This window comes from Siphateles boraxobius, unplaced genomic scaffold, assembly GCF_051911475.1.
Source record: "Siphateles boraxobius isolate OS27281-9 unplaced genomic scaffold, OSU_SipBor_1 5, whole genome shotgun sequence".
Lineage (NCBI taxonomy): Eukaryota > Metazoa > Chordata > Actinopteri > Cypriniformes > Leuciscidae > Siphateles > Siphateles boraxobius.
The window spans coordinates 14,383,348-14,402,430 of NW_027509141.1; the positions used below are offsets into that span (position 1 = coordinate 14,383,348).

Consider the following 19,083-nt stretch of genomic DNA (forward strand, 5'->3'; position numbering starts at 1 on the left):
TCTTCATCTAATAAATACCTTTTCACTCGCATCTGAATCCTTGACTATTTTCCAGCGCCGCGTGACAGCATCGTGGCGGCCATCTTTTCAGGTCCTGTCTAGGTGGGACTCATCTCTTCACGCTTAGAAATGATTTACACTGGGTACATTTTATACACAACAATTTGTACTTGAAGGTGAAACCAAGGTTTTGTGCATTTCTTAATGAGCTTATGTATTTTATAAAAGCCCTTAAAGTGATGAAAAAGAAGAATTCAATAAATATTTTTTTGTATTAAGGAAGAATATGATTTAGAAAACAAAAAACACAAAAATCTAGCCCTATTTTTTCTTGTTGTATTGTATCTCTTTTATGCACCTGTTCTGTATATTCTTATGCATTCTATTCTGTAATTCTAATTTTTGCACACTGTCGATTGAAAGGGCAATATATATATACAAATGCACGTTACAGCATGTTTGTGTGTTTTTCAGAGTTCCTCAGCCACTCCAGCCTCCTCGTCCACCAAGTCATGACCCAATCATGCCAAGGGGAAATGACGACAAGGTTCAGCGAGCTAACTACGCCTGCTGCGTTGTGCCTTCCAGTTTTCCCATCTAAGTAAAAACAGTGAGTGATGTTACAAAGCACAACAGACTTTGCATGTGTACAAATGCACGTTACAGCATGTTTGTGTGTTTTTCAGAGTTCCTCAGCCAGTCCAGCCTCCTCGTCCACCAAGTCACGACCCAATCATGCCAAGGGGAAATGACGACAAGGTTCAGCGAACTAACTATGCCTGCTGCGTTGTGCCTTCCAGTTTGCCCATCTAAGTAAAAACAGTGAGTGATGTTACAAAGCACAACAGACTTTGCGTGTGTACAAATGCACGTTACAGCATGTTTGTGTGTTTTTCAGTGTTCCTCAGCCAGTCCAGCCTCCTCGTCCACCAAGTCACGACCCAATCATGCCAAGGGGAAATGACGACAAGGTTCAGCGAGCTAACTATGCCTGCTGCGTTGTGCCTTCCAGTTTGCCTATCTAAGTAGAAACAGTGAGTGATGTTACATAGCACAACAGACTTTGCGTGTGTACAAATGCACGTGATACAGGATGTTTGTGTGTTTTTCAGAGTTCCTCAGCCAGTCCAGCCTCATCGTCCACCAAGTCACGACCCAATCATGCCAAGGGGAAATGACGACAAGGTTCAGCGAGCTATCTACGCCTGCTGCGTTGTGCCTTCCAGTTTGCCCATCTAAGTAAAAACAGTGAGTGATGTTACAAAGCACAACAGACTTTGTGCGTGTACAAATGCACGTGCTACAGCATTTTATTGTGTTTTGCAACAAAAAACTGCTCTTTTTCAGAGTACCACAGCCTCCTCGTCTCATGGTGTCGTCTCATGGTCTCAGGTGCCTCGCCACATCTCACCAGACTGCATCATCTAGGCCTCAGGATGGTTACACAAAGAATTGACTGCACATGCAATATGAATGACTTCAAACTACAGATTTTACTTTACATACAGCAAAAGACACTGTATCTATTTGGGTCTCATTAGTTAATCCAAGATGGACCTAAAAAAAAACTTTAACCTTACAGTTCATTAAACATTTTTAACACAGCTAACTCAACATTATTACTTTTTTAATCTGCACACTGTATAGCCATAGGACTATTACAGAAGTATTAAAAAAATTAAGACACACTACATTATGTCTGTTTAAAGCTGCTTTGTATTGTTGTGTATTATAAAAAGCTATATAAATGTCCAAAAATGATGTGCATTTTGCCTGTAGTTTTGTGTTAATAAAAATTAAATCCATTATATCTCATAATTCAGTTGTTCATTTTGTACTGTATTGTGTAATTTAGTCAAAATGTTATATTTTATAGCCTGTAATTTTTGGTTCACTAATTTTATTGCATTGAATGTTATTCTATTGTATGATGTTCTTTTTTAAGAAATAATTATGACATAAATCATATGAATTAGTACACAAAATGGAGCCCGTTCTCATCCTTTGGCGGCATATGTGACGCCATATGACAAAACGGTGAAATACTACGCACATGGCACCCTTTAGCGTGAATATAACACGCGAACCCAAGGCGTCATAAAGTTGACTGGCATCCTTTAGCGTGAATATGAGACGCAGACCCTACCCCACACCTAAACCTACCCATCACAGTGCGTGTTATATTGACGATAAAGGGTGCCATGTGCGTAGTATTTCGCCGTTTTGTCATATGGCGTCACATATGACGCCAAAGGATGAGAATGCTTTACAAAATGACATGCATGTAATTTAAAAAAAATGTATATTATGCCTTAATGCTTAATAACAAATAAATTAACGTCGCAAAACCTGAAATTGCAATTTCTTTCATTAATCAGGATAAAAATACAATATTATTATATGAATTTTCAGGGGTTTGATAATGATTACATTAAGATTTGTGATTCCGTAATTTTATTACACATTTCTGTAATCAAGGCTAGACATCCAATTAATATTTATACTAAGTACACACAAAACATAGCTAAGTTAACATTCTGTCATTTGTTTAAATGGATAAACAGTCAATAAGAAAAATAGTAATAAACACAAACTTTATTAACTTACATTATTAACTTACATGGTTCTATTAATAACACAATTTGTACTACATATTGCGCTGATTATTACGATAAAAATAGTGACATAATTATAATTGCATTTCGAATCGCTGTGAATACGGTAAGGCAGTATAAGCTCAGGTAAACCTCAGCTAGCACGATCATCGGATAGCTGTATGCTATGCTACTATGTAAGCTAACTAAAAAACACTAAGAACGAGAAATGTTTAAATTTACAATCAATAGGTTATATACTAGAATATGAAACATATAAGTTAAAAAAACATTAATGACTCGTTATAACGTAATTCAACCGACTTCTATAATAAAGTGATTGTGTCTGATTTGTAACCAGGCACTAAAGCGATTACCCATAAAACGTGCTTTGAACCAATCGTATTGCTTGGGTCCTAAGGTGGGACCCATCTCTTCGGTGGGACTCATCTCTTCACCACACCGGCTGATGGATTACCCCTATGGGATTAACCCATAGGGAGAACTTTCACTCTCATAGACTTCCACGTTCTGAACTGGTTGCAGTTCTACTCTGGTTCCATATGAGGGCGCTCACAGAACGAGTGCAGAATGAATGGAGTTTTTATTTATTTTTTATTTTTTATTATTAAACAATCAAAATCAGGCGTTACAAATTCATATTGACAAGACGTACCTCCAATATCAAAACAATTTAAACATATTTCATAAGCATAATAAATAAATAGAACAAAAAAAACAACAACAAAAAACACAGAGGTCTAATCAGTTATCAAAATGTGTATAAGTGTAATATCTCTATTTCTTATTAGGCTGCTGCCACCACCTTTAATTATTTAGCCAGTATGGTCTGGCACCAGAAGACAACAAACCACCACAACTTCAATCAAACAGTTTTATTGATAGAGGGGACTGCAAGGACAGGCTAAACACAACCTGGAAAAGCCATAGAATTGCACAGAGCACTATGTGAATTCACTCACTTCATTAGTGACAAACCTCAGAATCAATTACAGTGGCACTTCAAACCCATTTAAAACCTCAACTTCATTCAGGTGTAAAATGGTACCCATGACTGTTCCCTAAACCTTCCCAGTTTCAGTCCCACCCATCCTTACTATTAGTTTAATTTAAAACAGACACAATCTTAAAACACTTAACTCGCCCACCGCGGGGTTGCCCCTCCCTACTGCGGGGGGGGGGGGGGGGGGGGTGAATTCCACGTAGCCCACACCGTTCCGTGACGAGAAATGTGAGCGATGTCGTCACGATGATTGGTATCAGGCAGTCTCAGTCAAACAAGGGGAAATCCCACCGTAAGTCCATTTCAAAAAGGCCAAAGTCCAGCCGGGCGATAGCATCAGCCTTCCGCACACCCAGCAAACACAGAACGTTCCCCTAACGTTCCCGAATGGTCCCATGAGGTTATTTTTTTGGGAACCAAACAAGAACGTTATAGGAACGTTCCATGTAGGTTATTTTTAGGTTCCATTTTTATAACGTAAGGAAAACGTTACGGGAACGTTCCCCTAACGTTAAGGGAAAGTTCTAGGAACGTTCTGGGAACAAAAAAATAACGTTCCCAGAACGTTCCCAGAACCTAAATTTGTTTGCTGGGCAGTCGCGACGGCACTCCTAACTTCCCATCTCTATACTCTCTCCCCGCACCCGCTATCTATCTATCTATCTTCATCGCCGGCGGTCCTATCCAACCGCGAACGACACCCCCCTCCCAAAATAAAGGTGAGTACCGCCGTCCTGTTATCCACAATGCAAACCGAACCAAGCCCGCTCCATCGTCTTTTGCACCCCATTTAAACCATTTCCACACCCAGCCTCTCAATACACAACTCCCGCCCCGGTGTTTCTCATTTCTCAATCAGTCTCAATAATTAGTTGCCAAGTAGAGGTCTGCGCGGGACACAATTTTCTGACCCGCTCCCGCCCGCTCCCGCAGTGTTTAGTCCCGCTCCCGCCCGCTCCCGCAAAGATTTGTCATTTTTAGTACCGCTCCCGCCCGCATCTGTGATATAATGTCCCGCTCCCGCCCGCACTTTCTGTCTGACGAAAGGTCTTGGGGAAAAAAATGCGTGCACACAAAATTCCTTACCAATACTTGGTAACTTATTTATTGGTCCCATATTACGAACAGCATAATATTCACAACAGTACTTTATCTGAAGCACTAGAGGCGCTCTGTTCCTCGTCCATGCTGTCTATTTTGAACTTGAACTAGCTTTCGAATTCGAACTCGGAGCAGCGGGAAAGGAATTGTCTCTAAACAAGTGTGCGTGAGATTAGGCCCCGCCCTACCCGACAACATTCACAAGTTTAGGCTGCTTAAAACGTTTTTATTGCTGCCAATCAGAATCTCCCTCACAACTACAAATTATGTACGCTACTTTAATCATTTATATATTTTACTTTATACTCATATTTAATTTGCGGGAGTGCAGCGTATCATCCCTCCCGCCCGCACCCGCAAGTGCACCTCATCATCCCGCCCGCTTCCGCAATGACCTTTAAAAATTTGTTTTGCGTCGGGACCCGCGGGTCCCGCGGGACTCCCGCGGGAGTGCAGACCTCTATTGCCAAGACAATATCCCAAAACGCCACCCACATTACATAAGTTTGAAAACCTCCAAGGCTTGTCTTGTTTTTTATATCTTTCAAAGCTGTCTTATACAGAGTAAGCTCCTTCATAAAAACCAAAAACCAAGGTCTTACCTTCATAAATCTACATTTATGTATAAACTGCTTAGCTAAAATAATTAAACTGTTATACATCAAGTCTCTTTTTATCCTTCAATATAACCCCAATTCTAATTTCACAAAACTTTAACACTGGTGCTTGAGAGTCCTTTTCAAATATCCACTTTTGGACCTAGCCCCAAAAGGATTTTATATAATTACAATCAAAAAGCAAATGCTCTAAAGTCTCCATCTCCAAATCACAGAAAGTACAATTATTCTTATCAAAATTAAACCGTTGTTTGAGAAACACATTACAGGGATAAATATCATTTAATATTTTAAAATGAGTTTCTTTAGCCTTTGGTGGGATAGGAAGAGTGAGGTATCTGGTTCTTAATATATTTATAATTTCTTTAGAATGATCTTTTAGTATATTTTTTTTCTTTTTAATGGTAAAGGGAAAAGTTCAGAGGTAAGGTAAGGTCCCTTATAATTTTATTTGCACATGTTTTCTCCTTAAAGTCCAGTTCACCTATATAAAGTGCCGGCATCCGCGCTTCAACAACCTCACAAGTCAACATACCTCTAAACCAAGTTCCCCATTGCCTGTGGAATTACCTTAATAACCCTTGAAAACACCCCTCTCCACCCACTCACAGTGACATAGAGATTTACCTTTAACCAAAATACATCTATTATTCCATATGGGACTACTATGTGGAGTTAAGTTGTGTTTATAAATCATTTTCCAATACAGGAGGACCTGCTCATGAAATTTAGACAGCTTAATAGGAAGTTTAGCCACACAGAAATCACATCTTAATAAAAAATCAATCCCCCCACACTTATCAAATATTTTAGAAGGAATATTAAACCAGAAGCCCTCACTATTTTGTATGAATTTCTGTAACCATTTAAGCTTTATCACTCCATTCATAGCCTCAATCACATTTAAACCCCCTTCTTCTAGCGATTTTACAACGTCTCATTTTCTTAAATAGTGATGTCTGTTTTTCCAAATGAAGTTAAAATTAGTTTGATTCATTGATTTAATTAAATTATCAGGGATGGCTAAAGAAAATGCAGGCTACATAACTCTAGATAATGATTCTATTTTAGTAATTAACACTCTTCTGAAAATAGATAAATCCCTCTGTAGCCAAGAGTTAAGTATAGATTTACTTTTCTTTATGCCAACCTCAATATTTTGTTCTTCTCTGGTTTTTCTGTCTCTGGTTATCACTACCCCTAAATATTTAACTTCCGTTTTAACTGGAATACCATACAGATCCGTTAGAGGGTGTTCATGTATAGCCATTAGTTCACATTTCTTTAAATGTAACTGTAATCCAGATGCTGTAGAGAACCCCTTAATCTTTTCAATAACTAGCGGGATCTGTTCTGAACTTTTGAGGAAGATAGTTGTGTCATCTGCCAGCTGAGTTATACATAGATAATTACCTAGGACATGTAAAGGCTCTATGTCAGGGCTGTTTTTATAAAAATCGCCAATAATTCTGCAACTAAAATAAATAATAATGGGGAAAAAGGACAGCCCTGCCGAATCCCTCGTTTAACCTCAAATCTTCTTGACGTTCCTTGTGAAAGAGAAACTGAGCTATTGATATCTTTATATATCATATTAACCACCTTAATAAATTCTGACCCAAACCCAAAATGTTCTAAACTTTTCATTATAAATGAATGTTCAACTGAGTAAAAGGCTTTGTAAAAATCTAAAAACAATATGAAACCATTGTCCTCGATAAAGTCCTTGTAATCTAGTAAATCAAGAACCAGTCTAATGTTATTGTGTATAGATCTGTCTTTAAGAAATCCTGACTGAGTTTCACTGATTATCTGTCCCATGCCCTCTTTCAACCGATTAGCAAAAATCTATGTAAACAATTTGTAATCCACATTTAATAAAGTCAATGGCCTCAGGTTATCAATATATCTCTTGTCCTTTCCGGGTTTGGGTAACAAAGTAATAATACCTTGTTTCATGGTCGTTACAAATTATTGTTTTCAGTACATTCTTTTAGGGCATAAAATAATAATAATTTTATATCTTCCCAGAAAAATGTATAAAAGTTTGAGGTTAAACCATCTTGACCTGGGGATTTGCCTATTGACATTTGCTTTAAAGCTAAATCCAACTCCTTCATATTAATCACAGAGTCACATCTTTCTTTATAATCTGTCTCAATTTGAGGAATATATTGCTTAATGCTTTCAAGAAATAATAATGAATGCTCCTCTGAATAGGATGAAGAGTATAATTCAGAGAAGAATTTATATATTTCTTCAGAAATTGCTTTTGTATCAGAGCATTCTGTATTATTCATCATCAAGACATTTATTTTATTTCACTCCTGTCTCCTCCTTTCAAGTCCAAAAGAATATGAGGTATTCTTTCCCCCCTGTCCATTTTGCTCTGGATCTGACATAAACACCTTCCGCTCTATGGGTGAATAAATTATCTAATAACGTGGCCTTATCTTCCTCTAACAAATATTTTTTTTTTTTTTACAAACATCATTAATTTCCTGAACCAGTTTAAATTCCCTTTCTCTTAACTGTTGACTCCTGGTTTTACTGTACGTAAGAGACAGACACCTAACCTTATATTTAAAATATTCCCATTTCCTACAATATGTATTTATCTCCACACCCCTTTTAATTTCCCCCAATAAGGCCTTCACTTCCTCAACATATACTTCATCATTTAACAGGTCTGTATTAAACATCCAATAGTTTTTCCTACTTTTATAATTACTATCAGGTTTCAGAGTTATTTCAATAACACAATGATCTGTTAATAGAGCAGCAAATATTGAAACATCTGTCACAGTCAAGTCAAGTCACCTTTATTTATATAGCGCTTTTACAATACAAATTGTTTCAAAGCAGCTTTACAGAGATAACAGGAAAGTAAAGTTGTAATAGTATTGTTAAATTCAAAATTAAATGTTAAATGTCCCCAACTAAGCAAGCCAAAAGCCAATGGCGAATGAAGGCGAAAAAAAAGGCGACAGTGGCAAGGAACCAAAACTCCATCAGGTGACAGAATGGAGAAAAAAACCTTGGGAGAACCCAGGCTCAGTCTGGGGGCCAGGCCTCCTTTGGCCAACAAACGAACAGTGTATGATTATGATTTAGGCGGCATAATAGGTCAGATGTCAGATTGGATCAGAACTTTCACAATATTTATCCAGCTCATCTCGTTAGGGGTCAGAGTCATCACGCCGGTATGGAGATGAGTTTGTTGAGGTGTCCATGAGGCCTTCACAGTGTTGATGAGGCTGGCACTTCAGGGATGCGTTGTTGTCGCGTCCATGTGATGGTCCTTCCTCAGATCTAGATATGGCCTGGATCCGGCGGTTTGCGGTAAACCTCAGGATAAACAGAGAGACTAATATTAGCGTAGACGCCATCCTTCTTATGATGTACAAAGTACATCAGGATTTATGGGAAGTGTTCCCGGTTCCAGGTGATCTAAACTATGCAGCCTAACATTGAATTATAGCAATCTATAATGTGTTATGTGTATGCTAAGCCAAAGAGATGTGTTTTTAGTCTAGATTTGAACTGACAGACTGTGTCTGCTTCCCGGACAATGTTAGTTTGTTTATTAAGTGTACAGGGCAACCACCCAGTAGAGCATTACAATAATCTAGCCTTGAGGTCATGAACGCATGAACTAATTTTTCCACATTTGTCAATGAGAGCATATGACGTAATTTAGATATATTTTTAAGATGGAAAAATGCGCTTTTACAGATACTAGACACGTGACTTTCAAATGAGAGATTGGTATCAAAGAGCACACCTAGGTTCCTAACTGACGACGAAGACTTGACAGAGCAGCCATCAAGTGTTAAACAGTATTCTAGGTTATTGCGTGTGGAAGTTTTTTGTCCAATAATTAGAATCTCTGTTTTTTCAGAATTTAGTAGTAGGAAATTACTAGTCATCCAGTTTTTTATATCAGCTATGCATTCCGTTAATTTTGTGAATTGGTAAGTTTCGTTAGGTTTTGAGGAAATATAGAGCTGAGTATCACCAGCATAACAGTGAAAACTAATTCCATGTTTCCTAATGATATCTCCTAACGGTAGCATGTACAGAGTGAACAGCAGCGGTCCTAGTACTGAGCCTTGTGGTACGCCATACTGAACTTTTGACCGATAAGACATCTCTTCATTGACTGCTACAAACTGATAACGGTCAGATAAGTATGATTTAAACCATGCTAGTGCAATTCCACTAATGCCAACATAGTTTTCTAGTCTATTTAATAGAATGTTGTGGTCGATGGTGTCAAATGCAGCACTAAGATCAAGTAACACTAATAGAGAGATACAACCACGATCGGATGATAAAAGCAAATCATTTGTGACTTTAATGAGAGCAGTCTCAGTACTATGGTACGGTCTAAATCCGGACTGAAAATCCTCGCAGATAGCATTTCCTTCAAGAAAGGAACACACTTGTGAGAATACTGCCTTTTCTAATATCTTTGACACAAAAGGTAAATTCGAGATCGGCCTGTAATTGACTAATTCTGTAGGATCAAGTTGCATTTTTTTAACAAGCGGTTTAATCATAGCCAGCTTAAAGGGTTTTGGTACGTATCCTAGAGACAAAGACAAATTAATGATATTGAGAAGAGGATCTATGACCTCAGGAAGCATCTCTTTCAATAGTTTAGTCGGTATAGGGTCTAACATACGAGTTGTTGATTTAGATGAGTTAACGATTTTGCAAAATTCTTCTTTTCCTATAGCTAATGAATCAAAATTTTCCTCACGGAGACTACAATGCACTCCCTGATGCGATACTGTAGTAGACGGTTGCATAGTTATAATTTTGTCCCTGATATTATCAATCTTATAAGTGAAGAAATTCATAAAGTCATTACTGCTGTGTTTCTTGGAAACTTCTGGGCTTGAAGCTTTCTTTTTCGTTAGTTTAGCCACTTTTTCAAATAAATACCTAGGATTATGTTTATTTTCTTCTAATAAGGTTGAAAAATAAGCAGATCTAGCAGCTTTTAAAGCCTCTCTGTAAGCAATCGAGCTCTCCTTCCATGCAATCCGAAATACCTCTAGTTTTGTTTTCTTGCAGTTGCGCTCCATTTTTCTGGCTGCTCTCTTAAGGGCCCGGGTGTGCTCATTGTACCACGGCGTTGGACTATTTTCTTTAATCTTCTTTAAGCGCAGCGGAGCAACTGTGTCTTAAGTGCTGGAAAATAGAGAGTTAAAAGTTTCGGTTGCAATATCGAGTTCTTCTAAGCTATCTGGCATGCTGAGATGATGAAACCGATCAGGAAGATTATTGATTAAGCAATCTTTCGTGGCAGAAGTGATAGGTCTAACATATTTATAACACGGAGTCGGCTTTGCAGCCTTGGCTAAATGTAATTTACATGAGACTAGATAATGATCTGAGATGTCGTCGCTCTGCTGCAGTATTTCAATGGCATCAACATCTATTCCATGTGATAATATTAGATCTAGAGTATGATTACGACAATGAGTAGGTCCTGACACGTGTTGTCTAACTCCAATTGAGTTTACAATGTCTTTAAATGCCAATCCCAATCCATCTTTTTCATTATCTACATGTATATTAAAATCACCAAAAATTAGTACTTTATCTGCAGCCAATACTAATTCTGATAGAAAGTCAGCAAATTCTTTGATAAAGTCTTTATGGTGCCCTGGTGGCCTGTATACAGTAGCCAGCAGAATTCTTAAACATGATTTATCGTTTACACTATATATTTTTACATTTAGCACCAACACTTCAAAATAATTATATTTAAAACTAGATTTCTTAGTGGTTTTGAAAATCTTACTATAAATTACAGCAACACCTCCCCCTTTGCCTTTCGGACGAGGTTCATGTTTATCTTAACAGTAATCTTGCGGGGTGGACTCATTTAAAGTAATGTAATCGTTTGGTTTTAGCCAGGTTTCGGTCAAACACAGCACATCTAGGTTATAATCTGAAATTATATCATTGACAATAAGTGCTTTTGAAGTAAGGGATCGAATATTCAGCAACCCAAGCTTTATCGTTTGCTCATTGTATTATATCTGTTTTTTACTTGTTGAACATCAATTACATTTTTAACCTTAGATAGGTTTGGAAGTTTTTTGTATTTCCAAATTCGGGGAACAGACACAGTCTCTATATGATGATATCTAGGTGAAAGAGCCTCTATGTGATGGGATTTATCTGACCTTGGTGACGCGAGGCCGCTAGCAGATGGTCGGTTTAGCCAGTTTGTCTGCTTCCTGACCTGAGCCCCAGATTGTCATGTTTTATCTCTAAGACTATGAGCCAAATTACTAGAGAGAAGAGCAGCACCATCCCAGGAGGGATGAATACCATCTCTTTTGAACAGGCCAGGTTTGCCCCAAAAACTTTTCCAATTGTCTACGAATTCTATATTATTTTGCGGACACCACTTAGACAGCCAGCCATTGAGTGAACACAATATACTAACTATCTCATCACTCCTTCGAACAGGAAGGGGGCCAGAGCAAATTACAGTGCCTCACATCGTACTTGCGAGTTCAAACACCTCTTTAATGTTAATTTTGGTGACAGCATTTGTTACTTCTGGAGTCACCAGCCACAGATCTATTCTGGACTTCGATCTCCCATTAGGTTTTATCCAAGAGAATTCGCTACTATATGGGTTTTTCCCTCTCCAAATATCAATAAGTGAATTTGCCTCTAAGAATTCCTTCAATGCAATATTGTAGTGGTGATCGGTATGAATAGAAGGGCATCTATCTAACCACTCGTCCTGTGCCATATTAAAATCTCCACCTATCAAAGTAAACCTTATACCATACAGTTTCTTATAATCAGCAAAAATTTCAGTAAGAATTCCCAATAATATTCTGTTTTGAACATTACTCTTATATCCATAGATATTAATCAAAATGGCAAACGACCCCTCTAAATTCACTACCATAGCAATCCAATGACCATCTTTATCACATTTGAATGTTACTACCTCCCCCGGGAATCCCCGGAGACATATTGCCAAGCCCCTAGATCTATTACTACCGTGGGAAAAAAAGATCTCGTCTCCCCATTGGTTCTTCCAAAACATAGTGTCCTCTTCACATGAATGAGTCTCTTGCAACAGTATGCAAGTTGCTTTAAGTCCTTTACAAAACAGAAAGATTGACTTATGCTTTACATTTTCCTTTAGACCTCTTGCATTTAAAGATAGAAAAGAAAGTTCTGACTTCAAAAGAACATATACACTAAAGAGAAAAGAAAAAAAATCTAAACCAATAACTTTAACTGTTAACACAACTTTTTGTGATGAACTAGGAATAGAACCAGCCTCTTTAAGTGCAAGCTCCACTCAGCGGTTCCTGTTAAAAAAAGAAAATGCCTTTCCCCCCTCTGTCATTTTCCAAAGTCTTTAACATCCCCTCTAGGATATGTCCGTGATCACACTAGATCTTCTGCCCATTAATGAAACCAAAAGGACCTCTAAAATAAGCCTTCTTCCCAGGCTTCCTCGCCTCTTGTATCTGAGGCCAGAGAGCTTCTCTCGCTTGCTTGCCTTCCCTTGTTAAATCTTCAGTGTGGCGAACGCCCGGGTCCCTGCACGTTTCCGACTCCTTCGTCATTCTCCATATCCCATCTCGGTGTTGACGTTTCACAAACTGGACAATGACCTGCCGTGTTCTCTTCTCCTCCTTTCTCCCAACCCTATGAGTCATGTCTACTATATCCTCCATCTTCTGTGTGTGATCACCTCCTCTCTTGTGTTTTCGTTCATCGTTTCTTTAATGCCTTTTATCCTCAGGTTCCACCTTCTGCTGTACCTTTCATGCTCCCCCGTTCTTTCTTTGAGATCCGAGTTTTCTTTTTTCAACGCTGCCACTTTCTCTTCCAAGGTCGACACTTTACTCTTGCATTCTGTGAGTTCTGCTGCATTGAACTCCAGTGCTTTAGCCAGGACACCAATCATTGAGCTGTTCTCTCTAATCTGAGCGTTAATAACTTCCAGCAGCTTTTCTTGTTTGTCAAATCTGGGGCCCAGAGTGTTTATTGCATCCAGAATTGTCGACCCTAAAAGTTCTTCGTTTGGCTTTACCCATTTTTGAGCCGGGGAAGTGTCCTTTAATGAGTTATCCTGAGGGTCCTCCAGCTCGCCGAAGTGTCTTTTATCATTCCCGGCGTTCGTTGTTTCCATGGCTTCCAGCGAGTAGTCATGTTGTAACAGCGCTTCTGGTACATTAGCCCTTTGGCTAGCGTTGGTCTTTGCCGTCATTTCTTTACCTTTGTCACTTGAAACTTTTCCTTTTCCTTTATTTGGCATTCCGACAAATATCTTGTCACTTCTGTGAGGGGGACTATTCCGTATTTAACCCTTTTGAGGAACTTAAGTACAAGCTCTTAAAAAGCCGTCCGCTCAGTCCGCCATCTTGCCTGCCTCCCAGAATGAATGGAGGTTTCTGAAGATATACCCCTCAAAATCCACTTTCACAGGATATAATTTTTTGTCTAGTAATTTGTATGTTGTTTTCGAAAGGAGATGCAAAAAAATTACAGATTACTGGGTGTTAGATTTTTTGTCACTTTTTTGCTTTAAAAAGTCTTTTAAAATGTCAATGACGTCATACACATCGTACACATCGTACGACCAGAGATACTACTTTACGGCAATCCTTCAGTCACTTTGGTGCTTTCGCGATCTGCACTTTATTTTCTCTCGAGGCATCGACAACACAGCTGACACAGGTAAATACACGTGCTAGAAGAGTTTTTGTTTTGTTGTTTTAAAATACCACACCAAAAATACACACACACACACATATATATATATATATATATATATATATATATATATATATATACACACACACACAGACAGACAGACCGTAAAGCCTGTTTTATGCTTCTGCGTTGAATCGACGGCGTACCCCCGCAGACCCCTCTGCGTCGCCGTGAACCCCTCTCCGACCCCTCCGCCGTAGCTCGACGTGCACCTCCAAAAAATTGTGACTACGCGTCGAGGCGACGCAGACGCCAAGGCCTGTGATTGGTCAGATTCACCGCGATGCAAGCTACCTGATACAGAACCATAAAACATCCACGACGCCGTAGGAGTGACGGCGTAGCTACGCCGTGGAGTTGACGCAGAAGCATAATGAGGCCTAATGGTTGTTGGATGTTCGGCGACGTAGCTGGCTAGCTGCTAGCATCAGCTGGCTAACAGCCCTTATTAGACATTCTCTGCTATCAGCTAACGTTATGTATCTAGCCGATACACAATGGCGAATCCAGCCACTGAAGATTAGTGAGTGAAAGTGTGGAAAAAGAAGAGACCGCACACATGATGGATGATATTACACATGTATTATAACAATCAGCCTCTGGATTTTCATGATTGGCAGCTGCCAAGCCACTCCCTAGCAACCAAACAGATTATGCTAGCAACCATTTTCCAAGACCTATATCTCTGCATCAGAACATCAAATAGAGATGGGGGTTGCCTCGTTTGTTTCGGTTAGGAAACAGACTGTGAATATCACCATGTTAACCGTCTAAACACACCCTGGCAACCGTTTAGAGCTACCTAGCAACCATAATGCAACATATAGAAGCCATATTTCAGCTCCACAACATCGTACAGACATGTTTGTTGATTCGTATGCAATCATGTACAACACCCAAGCAACCGAGTGGCGAGTTTTGCCACTGCAAGCACCCACTCACATTGTCTTCTGGAAATGTACATTCTAGTTGTTCATGTAATGTTGATTTAATTGTAATATTGAAGTGTAGAAAAGGTTCATATTGTTGTCATTATGTTAAGACACCCCCTCACACTATTCCAACACACACCCACCCACCCCTTCATCCTTTAGATTAGTTGCAATTAAGTTAGTAGTAATGTATTTAATGTTAATATGCTGTTCTATTTAATAAATAAACAAATAACCTCCTATTGCAATGTTCAACATCTGATAAAAAGAAATCAATGAGAAATCATTTTTGTTCAGGATTAAATGATATGGTGTTGTTAGATTTTGCTGTATTTGGCCGAGCAGTGGTTTGGGTGGCTCGCCAATGTATTAGATGTCTCCAATACATAAAATAAGTAAGCTTGACCAGAGTTCTTGTGGGGAGAAGAATTTATTGAAGGTTTGTAGTGTAGCAGTCCTTCAGCAGTGATGTTCGCATGTCGCCCTTCAACAATCTTAACCCAACGTTCTGTCTGTGGGACAGAACTTTATACATGAAGACATAGCCTATGGGCTACAACAATAGAAACCTGTTAGGACCTCCCACAGGAGATCGATCTAACTTGCTAATCCACTCTGATTCTTTGTCATTCACACCAATCAGTTTCTGTGGGCCATATATCTGAATGGGCCATTCATCTGTATGGGCCATTTGGCACACACCTTTGCAGACACAGACAGAGTGGATTACATCTGATACACAGTCACAATGTAAATGAATCTGTAACTGAAAATACAGAATCTATCAATCCCTCCTTTGATCATATCTGATCACATAAAAAAATAAAAAAATAAAGACTGAAAACAAATAGATATCATGTACACTTGCTGTATGCAGGTTCCTTTTCGCAATAAAAGTTACAATAAATCATGAATAAAGAACATAAAACAAATAGATATGGACTTCCGGCGGAAGGCTGACCAATATGGCGGATTAGTCTTTGAGCTCCTCAAAGTTGGGTTGTATTTTCCCCTGAAATTCAAGTAAACTGCTTCTGAAATAGACTATTTTGTCTGAAAATATGCCAGGGGGAGGAAGGAAAGGGTCTAGGAGAATGCAAGGAGATAAAGAACAGCAAAATCTCGAACAAGACGAAGCACATGCGAACACCGATGAAGAAGATGGCGCCGGCGAGACGACAACGCAGACCCTTCACGAAACTATGCTAAGTATTAGCAAACAGATAAGTGGCCTACGGGCGGAGCTGAAATCGGATCTGGATGCATTCAAAGCGGACATAAAACAAGAGATGAATACTCTTAAACAAGACATCAACCAACAACTAACCGTGACAAAGCTAGCGGTGCAGGAACAGAGTGAAAAACTCGAAGAAGCCCAGATTCGCATAGGAGGGCTTGAGACTTGGTCATCGGCAGCTAATGACGCGCTCAGACAATCACTAAAGGAGCAAAAGAAGATGATGGACAAGATTAACGATCTGGAATCAAGGGGGAGAAGGAATAATTTGAGAATTTACGGGGTCCGCGAAGGGGAGGAGGGCAGCTCCACAATAACCTTCGTTGAAAACCTACTTCGAAATGAAAAGTTGATCAACGAGGGTACGGACCCGCAAATACAACGAGCTCATCGCTCCCTTGGCCCCAAACCCACCGCGGATGCCCCCCCACGATCCATTATCGTGAACTTTCTTGAATTTAAGACCAAGGAGACTGTACTGAAAAATGCATGGCAGAAGAAGATGCTCATACGAGACAAGCCCGTAGCTTTTGACCATGACTATACCGCGGCTGTGGTGCAACAGCGCCGAGCTTATAAACATATAAAGAGTGCGCTAAAGGCCAAAGGCATCCGATTTCAATCACCCTTCACCAACCTTCGAATCCATTGGGACACGGGCCCACGGCTGTACCACACCCCGACGGAGGCTGCACGTGAGATGAGAAATCAGGGAATCGAGGTGGAAGAACCCCAGGATCGCGGAGGTCTCGCCACGGCTGTCCTGCTGGATCAGCTGGAGAGCGCATCACCATGGCAACGCGTCCCTCGCCACAGAGATAAGGGAGCTATCAAACGCGTACGCGATCGACTACAGGAGTTTCAACGTTCCCCGTCCTAACTTAATTTCGGCATGCCCTGGCTACAGGTACTTTTCGCTTGTTTATTTTGGGGGGAACAACCCACACATAAAGCATGTGCTGATTAGACCTACGGTTGTAGGTGACAAAGCTGATTCTATTGTAGGCTTGATGAATATATTTACCCTACTTTGAGGATGTCAAGTTTGAGCTGGAATGAGTGAAACTCATTTTGCGTTATCACTAGTTCTGGGAGGGGGCCCTCGCTTCGTGCGAGGCTTTACCCCCTCAATTGTCGTTGGGATTATAACCCAGAGTGTATTTTCAATACCTCATTTTGGAAGTCAATGTGTTCAGGTTAAATACTTCTGTGTGTTCATTTGTTCATTTTTGTTGTTTTTGGTTTTGGAGGCACTGGGAGGAGGAAGAGTTACATTTTATTTTATTATTATCTGATGATACAAAAACTTGAAATAATGTCACTGAATGTAAATGGTCTTGGGAATGCAATCAAAAGAGCAAGGGTAATGACAAAAATAAAGAAAGAAAATAAGCACGTTATCTTTCTGCAGGAAACCCATTTGTCAACACAAGAGCATGAGAAACTAAAAAAATTTGGATACAAGGAAATCTTCCACAGCTCTTGTGTTCATAGTCACAAAAGAGGTGTAGCCATCCTCATCTCGAAGTCTTTGAATTTTGACATATATAAAGAAATAAAAGACAAAGAGGGGCGCTATGTTATAGTGAAGGGGAAAGCTGAAAACAGCAAATTGACTTTAGTTTGTATATATGCGCCTCCAAATAGTGATAGATCTTTTTTTAAAGACTTATTTGATGTGATCTCTCTGGAATCGGAGGGAATTTGTATTTGTGGTGGGGATCTCAATGTAATACTGAATTATAATCTGGACACAACTAGTCAAAGCAGAAATAAAAAAGCATTTGGAAATTTTTTAAACACTACCCTTAAAGAAACTGGACTTGTAGATGTATGGAGGCTATTACACCCTACACAAAGAGACTATACCCATTACTCTGTCCCGCACTCCGTACATACGCGAATTGATTATTTTCTAATGCAAAAGGAAGCGTGTTACAGAGTGTTGGACTGTAAAATTGGAGTCGCTGATATCTCAGATCATAATGCAATTTTCTTAACTATCCAAATAGACTTCACACCCAAAAACTCGGTGTGGCGGCTCAATGTGGGTATTCTCAACAATGAGAAAATTGTGAATGATATTAAGCAAGAAATTGATACGTTTCTTAAGGAAAATGACAATGGGGAAGTTGATCCTTTAATTCTCTGGGATGCATTGAAGGCTGTGCTACGGGGAAAGCTAATAGCTATAACTGCACAACTTAAGAGAGTTAGAAAGGAGAAGTATGAAAAATTGATGAATACTTTGAAAGAGTTAGAAAATAAATTTAAGCGTAAAAGGGAATTAAATACACAAAAACAGATAACTGAAGTAAAAACACAAATAGAAGAATTACTTAATCAAGAAGTAGAGAAAAAGGCAAGATACGTCAAGCAAAGTTATTATGAACTTGGTCCCAAGTCAGCAAAGTTACTTGCTCGTAAATTGCGGAAACAACAAACGGATACTGCAATTCACAAAATTAAAAACCCAATATCACAGAAAATTGAAACTAAGCCTGAGGAGATTGAAAAGGTTTTTAGAGAATACTATCAAAAACTCTATTCACAAGAAGAGACCGTGAACAAGCGGTACATAAGGGATTTCCTGTATTCATTAGATTTACCTAGCATTGGGAAGATGCAGAACAAAACGATCACCAAAGAGATTTCACAAGAAGAATTAAATAAGACGCTGGGAAAAATGAAGACGAATAAAACTCCGGGTGGTGATGGGTTTCCTGCGGAGTGGTACAGAAAATTTCGTGACAAACTGAACCCAATTATATTAAGATCTTTCAACTGGACGATAAAGGAAGGTCGC

At 39.2% G+C, this 19,083-nt stretch overlaps 1 long non-coding RNA gene across 1 annotated transcript; it reads left to right on the forward strand.

Moving 5' to 3' along the window:
* Nucleotides 1-492: 492 nt before the first annotated feature.
* On the forward strand, nt 493-1,609 carry LOC143712041 (uncharacterized). Its single transcript, XR_013194975.1, has 5 exons — nt 493-610; nt 687-822; nt 899-1,034; nt 1,113-1,248; nt 1,348-1,609. It is a non-coding gene; the product is annotated as an uncharacterized LOC143712041 (long non-coding RNA).
* The last annotated feature ends 17,474 nt before the right edge of the window (nt 1,610-19,083 follow it).